Here is a 10,879-nt window from a genome sequence, read left to right as displayed (position 1 = left end):
TGCAAGGGCAATAAGGCAATTTATTAGGGAGATGACATTTTTAATGAGAAACACTTGCTGGAGGAGAACAAAAGGGCTTGTTTGGTCAGAAAGATGCTCTTGAATCTCTTCTGAAGTGCATGAAAAAGTAATTTCATTTACGCGTCATACCCTGAGCGGTGGAATTTCCTCAGGCTCCAGATGTTGTCCGGCGCAGATGCTGAACAAATGGAACAAATGTCCTAAGAGGTTTTTATTTTTTTAAAGCAACTCAAGGGAATTTTATGAGCTTTGTGGCCAAGAAAATCATTAGCAAATAATGAGCTTAAGAAAGAAAGGCTGAGGTTAGCAATATGTTGCTGGACATACAAAACTATTCATAATCATCTGCAATCGAAGAGAGGGATCAGTTTTCAACTTAGAAAAACAGAAATCAGTGGGTGTAGCTGCTGTGTTTTGGGCTTCCTCGCTGGCCTTCTGAAAGTGATTTGGTAAATATTGTTTTGGCTGTATTCCAAAAATAATTAAAAGCAATGTATTTATAGTTTGAGATTTGAAAATCTAAAACACAAAGATTATTACCTTATAGTAGTAATTCAAATGCTTCCAGAGAAGGGGCAACACCACTCTTTTGTCTTGAATTCTCCTTTGAGGGTCCTGAGTTCTTCCCCAGCTAACACACAAGGTGAGCCAGAGTGTCCCGAGGCAGCTTTAATAGGAAAGTCTAATCAGGGTCCCCCTCTGGGCTGACTGCAGGGGCTATTGCGCTCCCTGGGGGAGCCACCAGGATCTATGTATGGCCTTTGTTCAGCCAGCTTCTTTCTCTGCAGTTCTGACAGGGGCCTGTATGAGTGGTTTTGGAGGATTATGGTGTCACGCAGGGTGTTTTAGGTCAGGATCTAAGAATCAAGTATGTTTGAAAATTCAGGACAAGGCCGGGCATGGTGGCTCATGCCTGTAATCCCAGCACTTTGGGAGGCCAAGGGGGGCAGATCACCTGAGGTCGGGAGTTTGAGACCACCCTGACCAACATGGAGAAACCCTATCTCTACTAAAAATACAAAATTACCTGGGCGTGGTGATACTTGCCTGTAATCCTAGCTACTCAGGAGGCTAAGGCAGGAAAATCACTTGAACACAGGAGGCGGAGGTTGCAGGGAGCTGAGATCACGCCATTGCACTCCAGCCTGGGCAAAAAGAGTGAAATTCGGTCTCTAAAAAGAAGAAGAAGAAGAAGAGGAAGAGGAAGAGGAAGAGGAAGAAAAGAAAAAGAAAAAAGAAAATTCAGGACAAAAGAAGTCTCTGATTCAAGTGTCAAGATCTGTGCATAGGACTGAAATCATGAGTGCAACTTCAGTCGGGAGGGCTCATGTTAGGAGAATAAATAAAGACACAGGTGCACAGACTGGTGCAGGTATGGGCAAGAAGGCAGAAGGAGCCAAAAGATAGTCACTTCTATCCTTGAGCTAAAAGGGCCAGATGTTCTTTAAATGTCTCACCAAGTACAGGACTCCAAGCTCCTTGACTTCACCTGCGTCACCATCAGTGTCATCAGCATCACAATAAATATGTTCTTATCAGCACTTACCATGCATTAGTCATTATCGATAGCTATGCATAACCCTTATCCTCACAGATCTGCAAAGCAAATACTAATGTCCATCTCCACATTTTAGGGATGAGACACTGAAGCCCAGAAAGGTTAAGTAAATTGTTCCAGGTCACATAGCCCGTTAGTGGTAGAGAGGGTGCCCATGGTACCATCACCAATGCTCCTGGTCCTCAGTACTTGATAATATGCTCATGCATCGATTCCTGGACCACGCTTGTAGCATTTGGGCTTAGCAAGGGGGAGATCTGTGAACTAGAAGGAGTGGTCATACACACCAGCGTTTAGAGATCTGGCCAAGGTGTTGCACCATAGAACAGCTCTGTCCAACTCTGGGAAGTAGTTTTTAAATAAACCTCTTCAAAGCAGTAAATTATCTTCCATCTCTTAAGCAGATGGATGATAAACAAAGTCAGTTAAGTAACGTCCATACATGTATTAACCTAGCAGTTGAAACATATGTGGAGATCTTTAATCTGTCAATGAGATTGAGTGGGAATGCTAAGCTAAGGCTTACATCAGGACAACTTTCGCTGCAATCAGGACAACTTTCCTGCATCAGGACAACTTTCACTGTTGTCTGTTTGCTGGCATTGTCTACTTGGCATTGACTCAATAATAACGCAGAAGATGACATCTTGATCAAGACCAATTAACACATTCCTTGCAGCTGTTTATTGCTATCTTCAGTGAAGACAGCATCTGAGGAAGCAGCTGGCAGCCATTGCCTTTTCCAAGCAAAAAGCAGCTCTTTCAGAACAGAAATCAGGTTGGCCTTAAGCCAACAAGGGTGATAGTGCTTTCAAGAACAGAGGATAATCAAGGGTTTTTTTTTTTTTCTTTAACCCTAATATGACTGAATTCTGATCAGTGTTTGAATAGAAGAAATTGGCCAAAAAATAAAATGTCATTGGTCTCCACGTACCTAGGGCTGGTGAATGGGCACATGGAGTGACTTTTGTAGAACCAAAACCCAGAGAGAGCATTTAGAATTGAAAGAATGGATTGCAACACTGATGCTACTAGCTATTGAAGATCTTCAACGGATAAAATGTTGTGCCATCCATGCTGTGCGTTTTCCCTTTCATTCTTTCTAACAGTCCTACCAAGTAGTGACTATTGGTTTTCTTTTGAACATGTTAGGAAATTGAGGCTCAGAACAGACAATTTGTTCAAGATTATACAACTGGCCAGAAATGGAGTTGGAGTCACAGTGAGTCTCCCTGAAGTGAAAGCTGGGACTAGCAACCACTTTTTTTATTTTTAATTTTATAATTTTTTTTTTTTTTTGAGACAGAGTCTCCCCATGTCGCCCAGGCTGATCTCGAATTACTGGGCTCAAGCGATCCTCCCACCTCAGCCTCCCAAAGTGCTGGGACCACAGGCATAAGCCACCACATCTGGCCTTGTGACCACTTTAAACAAAGTTAAGACCCTTTACGTTTTTCCATAATTAACCAAAATGACCAGTAACTTCCTAAGGAGAGGGGGCTAAGTAAATTAGTATTGGGATGAAGAGAAGAGAGGTTTTGAGAAGATGTTGTTAAGTTTGTGATAAAGTAACAAAAGCACTCAAAATAGCTCACATAAATAACAGGGAGAAATTGGTGCTGGTTTATAGTGTTGAGGGACAGGAAGCAACTCTGTTTTTCAAAAGGGGCTGCACTTACATGTAGAAGCCAGCAGCAGCTTTCTTCATCCTTCTTCTCTTTTTACCTGGTTTCATCCATGCTTGCCCCATCTTTACTCCCTTTCCAGACCACTTTTTCCTCCTGACTGACCAGCCTCTCCACAGTGCACCAGTTCTCAGTTCAAACAACCAGTCCAGACTAATGAAAATGACAGCTTCATGTTTAGAATCTTCCAGAAGGAACTTTTATTGGCTCCCTTTGAGTTAGAAGCCTATTAAATCCTGCTGCTCCTTCCCAGCTTCATCTGGCACCTGCGCTTACCAACCTGGTGGCCAAGGTCCTGCCTTCTGAGATGGAATGCACTAGAGAGCAGCCATTGTTTGCCTGTGTGGAGCCTTTCCTATGATTTCAAGCTAGTCTGTTGGCTTATTTGAGCTGACATTCGTAATAGTTGAGGGGTTTAGATTCAGAGGCAGACTGAATATAATTTACAGCTTTTACCAGGTCAACCATTTACCAACTCTAACCGTACAGATCACTTATCTACACTGAGTCACAGTTTGCTTCTCTAAAAAGGAGCCACTCATCATAATGACCATATAGTATTGTTGAGAAGGCTCAGTGAAATCCAACCCTTCAGGTGTGGTGGCTCATGCCTGTCATGCCAGCTCCTTGGGTGGTTGAGGGAGGGAAGACCACTTGAGGCCAGCATCCTGGGTAACATAGGGAGACTCTATCTCAAGAAAGATGAAAGAAAAGAAAAACAAGAAAAGAGGAAGCAGGGAAAGAAGGAAGGAAGGCAGGGAGGGAGGGAGGGAGGGAGGAAGGAAGGAAGGAAGGAAGGAAGGAAGGAAGGAAGGAAGGAAGGAAGGAAGGAAGGAAGGAAGGAAAGGAGGGATGGAGATGGAGGGAGGGAGGGAGAAAAGAAGGAAGGAAAAGAAAGAAAATAAAAGGAAAGAAAAATTCAGTCTTAACACAGTGTTCACCAAGTGCTGGCAATTATTACCTTAAATGTTAGCAGAGTAAACTACTGTGAAGGTAAACAAGGCAGGAGACATTATCTCTTTTTAATAGATAAAGACACTGAGGTTCAGGGAGTTTCAGTGATTGCCTATTTTTTGCATAATTTGTAAGTGAACTACAATTAGATCCCAGAGGACTTCCCATATACTGTGTCTTTTCATGCAAGAAACTACAGCCGAGAAAAATGGCCTCTATAGAGACAACGGCAAATAGTGACTGGGGATGGGAGTACGGTAGGATGGGTCTCCAGTGAACTGCCCCTGACTCTGACCATTCCAAGATTCTTCCCAAGGAGAAGACTTCTACATACCTCCTCTTCTGCCATCCTCCCACTTTAGATGTTACTATAGGCCCTAGGCCACAGGCTGTATGTGACAAATCTGAAAGAGTATGTTTTCCACATGCAAACCAATCAATTTTTGTGCTTCATCTTTTTCAAATAAAGGTCTTCTGAAGTGGCTCAATAGAGTTGACCAAACATAAGAAAATTAGGGAATGATGATTTTTAAATATTCAAACATTCTTCCAAGGGATTTTTGAAAATGTAATGAAAACAGTCAATCCAAATGAAGTATTCCTTTGGTGGGGGAGTCATCCTGTCTCCTCTCTATGACTCTCCCATCCATTCATAATTTTTTTGTGTGTGACCCACATACTGTGAAGGAGGGCAGGGGGAAGCAGTAGGTGGAAGGAAAACAGGAAAATGTGTTGAGGTTATCAGTCGATAACTGATATAGTTGAGGTTATCAGAGTAGACACTCTTTTCTCCCTACCCTCCAGAGTTTATCACCAATCCAACAGGTTAGCAAACTGTATTTTCTTTTTATGTAAAAGGCTATATAGTTTACCAGCCCTGGAAGTTAGAAGGATAAAGCTCTATGGTATCATAGCTAAATATGTGGCTATTAGGCATTTAGCGTTCTAAACACTAGACAATGGTAAAATAAAAGAAGTTGGGGCATTTGAGGGTCTGGGGTAACTTCTCTGCTGGGTTGACAAAATAATTCAAATGTGAATGTTCCAAGGGTGGTGCAAAGCCAGGCTCAATGCATTTAGTGCCAATAGGTCCCAATTTGTGGGTGAGAGAGGGCAGCAGGCAGCCCCTGGCCTGGGCAATGATCTCCTAGTCAGGCAGTGCCAATAGATAAAGACACTGCAAAGTGTCTTGTAAAGTAATTCCAATAAGAGGTGGCCAGGACTAACTAAGGGGATTCAATGGTACTGGAGCCGTAAGGGAGGGAGTCTATAGAACAATGAGAGATATTGAGAGAGGGAAGAACATTAGGGACAAAGAGTAATGTATGCATAAAGAAGAATGATAAACCACAAGGCTTAATACACTTAGAAAAGTATATACTTTTATACCCCGAAAATTCAGTGTTCTACTGTACTGAGTCTTATCCTGGTACAGTGATCTTGAGGCTGTTGGCAGATGTTCTCATTCTCCTGGGAACACGGTGGGATAAAGCTTGTTTGCTTCTTTGAAGCTAGGTACAGCCATGTGATTTGACTTGGCTAATAAAATGACTAAAGTGATGTGCATCATGATGAACTAAACTTTTAAGACCCATATTTTCTTCCTACTGCTGTGGAAATAGTGAAAGTGCATGTTATAATGAAGTGCACATGATGGAGGGACAATGGCTAGTGAGCCAAACTCCTCTGACAATCTTCATCAGATGTCATGATAGTTAATTTCACGTGTCAGCTTGACTGGGCTAAGGCATGCCCATATAGCTGGTAAAACATTATTACTGGGTGCATCTGTGAGTGTGTTTCCAGGAGAGACTAGAATTTCAATCAATAGGATGAGTAAAGAAGATTGCCTTCCCCAATGTGAGCACCATCCAATGCATTCATGGTCAGAATAGAACAAAAAGGTAAAGAAAGGGTGAATTTGCACTCTCCCCTTGGGGCATCTATCTTCTCCTGCCCTTGGACATCAGAGCTTCTTTGGACATCAGGACTTAAACCATTCTCCCTACTGTCCCTGTTCTCAGATCTTTGGCCACAGAATGAGAATTATACCATTGATTTTCCTGGTTCCTGGACCCCTGGAATAGGGCTTATTTATACTACTAACTTTTCTGGCTGTATTAGGCCACTCTTGCATTGCTATAAAGAAATACCTGAGGCTCAGTAGTTTATAAAGAAAAGAATGTTTAATTGGCTTATCGTTCTATAGGCTGCACAGGAAGCATAGCTTCGGCATCAACTTCTGGGGAGGCCTCAGGAAGCTTACAATCATGGTAGAAGGTGAAGTGGGTGCAAGCATTCCACAAGGTGAAGCAGGAGCTAGCAAGAGAGAGAGGAAGGTGCCACATACTCTTAAATAACCAAATCTCGTTAGAATTCACTCACTGTCATGAAGATAGCACCAAGAGGATGGTGCTAAATCATTCATGAGAAATCTACCTCCACGACCAAAACACCTCCCACTAAGCCCCACCGCCAACATTGGGGATTACAATTCAACATGAGATTTGAGTGGGGACAAGTAGCCAAACTATTTCACTGACTCTCTAGCTTGCAGATGGCATATTTTAAGACTTCTCAGCCTCCATAACCACATGAGCCTATTCTCATAATAAATCTCTTATATCTATCTATGTATGTATGCATCTATGAATCTATGTATCTATATATGTATGTACATATTTATCTAATCTATCATCTATCTATCCTATTTTTTTCTGTTTCTCTGGAGAACCCTGACTAAAATAAATACCTAGAAAAATTTAGAATTAAATTTTGTTGTATAATTCACTGAGATTTGGGGGTGGTATGCTTTTTCAGCATAACTTCGTCCATTCCAACTGATGCTCTTGCAACTGCTAATACGTTTGGGGTATCTAAGAAACTCTTTCACATTTTCAAAGCAATACCTGATTAGTGGCAAACTCCAAGGACTCAGCAGCAGATCGATAAAGGAGGCAAAGAGATGTTCTATCTTGACAATTACATCTTTATTCCTGGATTAAAGACCCTCTTACTCACCCTATTTACCACCTCTTGCCTTCATCTCTAGACAAATTGGACTGGGACTTTAGGCTGGCTTTCTTCCATAAAGCTCTTTCAAGATGGTCTCCTCTGGGAAGAGTCTCTACAACGAAATCTGGAAAAGGTTTCCTTAACTCCAGACAGATGAGCTCAGAGAACCACAAGAGGGCATGTGGTCCCTAAATCAGATCTGATGGCTGCCTGTTTCAGGCATTGGACTTGAAATTTAAATACTAGTTCAAGACCAACCCTTATTTGCAGTAAAGACGACATAGATGAGCGCCGGGTTTGGAATAAGCAAATAACAGTTCTAATGCAGAGATGAGTCTTTGATAAGACTGGATGGGTTCAGGGATTTGAAACAGTTTGCTGGGGATCCTTAGAGGCGCCAAGGAAATAACCGAGAAGGCAAGGGGAAGCCCAAACAGAGAGAGTGCGGAATCTGCATCTCAGCTTCCCAGTGCTTCTCGGCTTTACTGTCATCTGTTGTGCTTCTCAGGAAGATATTGGTTAAGAGAGGTTTATTTAGCTCTAATCATTTATGACTTAATTCTTTTACCCTTACCTGTGAAAAGCTTGTATCTGACCCTGAGCCACCATTTTTTCACCCATTTTTTTTTGGGAGGAGACAGAAACATGGCTTTTTGAAATCAGAACCTATCTGGGTTTAAATCTCAATTTTACTTTGGTTAAGACCCGCTAAATCTCAACATGCTAGAAAATCTAATCACCCCGTAACTAAAACTCTGCCAAAATATCTATTGCTTGTAATTGTGGAAAGGGATTTCCAAAGGGGTTCTATATATATTAAAAATTAATATACCATTACATATATTTATGTAAATGTATATATAATGGGATATGAATTTATAATGTATACAGAACTCTTTTGGAAATCCCTTATATACAAAACATATAATACATAATGGGATATAATATATTTTATGATATATAATATATAAGAATATATATGGGATAATGGGATATAATATATATTATAATGGGATATATTATATATTATAAAACATAATATATAATGGGATATTAATATATATAATGGGATATTAGAGATAGATGTTTTAGTAAGGAAAACAACTGAGACTGAAATGGGCTCAGAACAAAAAGTGAGTGACTATCCTGTCTAGCTCATCCATCTCTTGTTCATAGAAATGCAAATCAATTGTGACTGGTGGAATGCAACCAATTATTGCCTCGTAGATAGATCATCAATTTATAAATTCATTTCAGATTCCTAATTTGCTACATATGCCTCTGCTTTTTATACCAATTATAATATTTACCCATTCCCTTATTAATTAATAAGCTAATAAAGGCTTTGATACCTGTTGATTTTATATCCATATAAAATTCACAGTTATACCATGTCTTAAAAATTATCTTAATAGTTTCAAAGACATCTTACTCTTCTAGCTATGACCAGAAAAATGAGGAAATGAAGAGAGAAAGTACATTATATTTTTATAAGGTTTTTGACTCTAAAGAGGCATCCCAAATTGCCATTTTCATGTCTCCAACTCTAACGAGAATGGAACATATAAACCTTGGGAAAATCTCAAGTTATATCTTCTGATTTATAATGAAGATGCCTAAGTCTCAGGAAAGAAAGAGATTACAATAGTCAAAATCTGGGGAGAAAATCATGAATTCAAAAATGTTTTTCCTCTGTGTGTCTTTAAAACATAAATATAGAAGATTTATTTTGTAAATCAAGTGTTTGTTCCTTCTGACCGCCCAGGCTCTGGATCATTTTCCTATAGGATTCCACAGGCCATCGTTTTATGGATGTATTCGTGGACACATCTGGATGTGCAGAGCAGGATGGTCCAGTACGGCCTCCTTAAACAGGGCAGACAGCCAGCCTTGCCGTAGATCTTTCCATTATCCATGGTGTCCCTCTTGCTCAGTGATGTGCAGCTGAAGGAATTGTTTGGGAGAAATGAGACCCAGGGGAGAGCAAAGGAAACTCAACATTGTAAATTAAGAGAGACACTCATGGCCTTTCCAACCAGAGGAAAATAAACAGGGTTACAATGAGAACACAAAAAATCTGTCTGGAAAATCCAGTATACGCCCAGGAATCTAGTTTTCTTCCAAAAGATTGATAGATGAAGATTTAATCATTCCCCAATATAGTAACTGACATATTAAAATAGAATTTCGTAGAATTAAATTTGTTTCTTAAGTCTCATAGGAGAAAGAAATTTAAAAACCATCACACACTTATAAATGGAAAATGATAACTGTGTATGGAAAAAAGAGCAAATAAGTGGGGTAAAATATTTTTTAGAGAAGTAAATTGTAAGTAAAAAAACCCCAAACTTTTTACTTAAAAATTTTTTTCACTGTTAGACCAGAGAAATGACAGTTGTATTCTAAGTAATGGTATTAGTAACAGGAGTTCTATATCATTATTTCTTTTAGTTTTGTGTTTCTCCTGTTAAGCCTAGGATCTTAAACTATCTCTAAAACAATCAGGTCACTAACGGCCTATGAAAACATATGTAGTATTCCTGGGGACATTCTTTCCAGAAGGCTGAAATTTCTTACATAGAAAGAACCTTTCATAACCATTGGTTAAGGTAAAAATACAAAACTAAAATAAAACTCCCATATTTGAAGAAAAACCATGAGATTTTCTATTTATTCAATAATAAAGATTAATTTGTTGTTGAGGCTTTAAAATATGCAGGGCACACAAGCACTGAAAGGAGTACCCAGTTGATATGGATGACATTCCTATCCAATGTAGGAGAGTGACCTGGGAGTCTAGATACGTTTCTGGAGGGCAAATTAACAATACTTACAACAACCCTTAAAGATTTACATAGTTTTTTACTTGGCAATTTTCACTTAATGAAATTTATCCCAGGAGAAAAAGGCATAGATGAGCCTAAGGATTTAGCAGTTGGATTGTTTAACACAGTTTAGATAAAAATTGAAACTAATAAAGAAGAACAGCCCTACAGGATTAGTGTGCACATTATCATACATCTGTCTGATGAACTTGAAACATCCATCAGAAGTAATGTTGTGGAAAAATTTTAATGATATGAAAAGCAAAAGAAAAAGTCACAGGTTCAGATGTATTTCAAATGGAATAAAGCAGATGTAGTGTGTGTGTGTGCACAATGTATGTGGACACACACACATTTATGTTTATTTATTTACATTTACTTGTATATAAATAATACTTGTATAAACATACCAAAATATTTACTATATTGAATTCTGGGAGACATAAATGCAGATTTTTCAAATTGTTTTATTTTGATTATTTCATTTTGAAAACTTTGTAAAATAAATATTAATTGTAGCAATAAAAAAATAGCTTATTTCCATATTGTAATTTATTTTTAAGGTAGAGAGACTGTAAGGAATCTTTATAAATACCTATAGCTGTGCCAAGTATTTATATTCATAATTGAATTTAAACTTTATCCAAAGCATATAAATAAAGTGTTCTTATTTTAATATATGGTCTAATGGTGACTAAGAGGCACTCAATGGCTTGCTTAAGGACACTACAAGTAAGTGTTAGAGCTGACATTTGATCCCTGGTCTGTCTCCAAAAGCCTTTACTCTCTATTTAAACCTTAATCCTTTAAATGTCTTGGAT

General features: G+C 39.1%; 1 long non-coding RNA gene across 1 annotated transcript in view; it reads right to left on the bottom strand.

The window, feature by feature from the left end:
- Positions 1 to 8,699: 8,699 nt before the first annotated feature.
- Positions 8,700 to 10,879, bottom strand: part of LOC107130297 (uncharacterized) — a 72,778-nt gene continuing 70,598 nt past the window's right edge. The window contains exon 4 of the long non-coding RNA XR_001492245.3: positions 8,700 to 9,177. This is a non-coding gene — a long non-coding RNA (uncharacterized lncRNA). The remainder of the gene's footprint in view (positions 9,178 to 10,879) is intronic.

Source organism: Macaca fascicularis, chromosome 7 (assembly GCF_037993035.2).
Source record: "Macaca fascicularis isolate 582-1 chromosome 7, T2T-MFA8v1.1".
In the NCBI taxonomy this organism is placed as follows: domain Eukaryota; kingdom Metazoa; phylum Chordata; class Mammalia; order Primates; family Cercopithecidae; genus Macaca; species Macaca fascicularis.
This window is presented reverse-complemented; position numbering and strand designations above follow the sequence as displayed.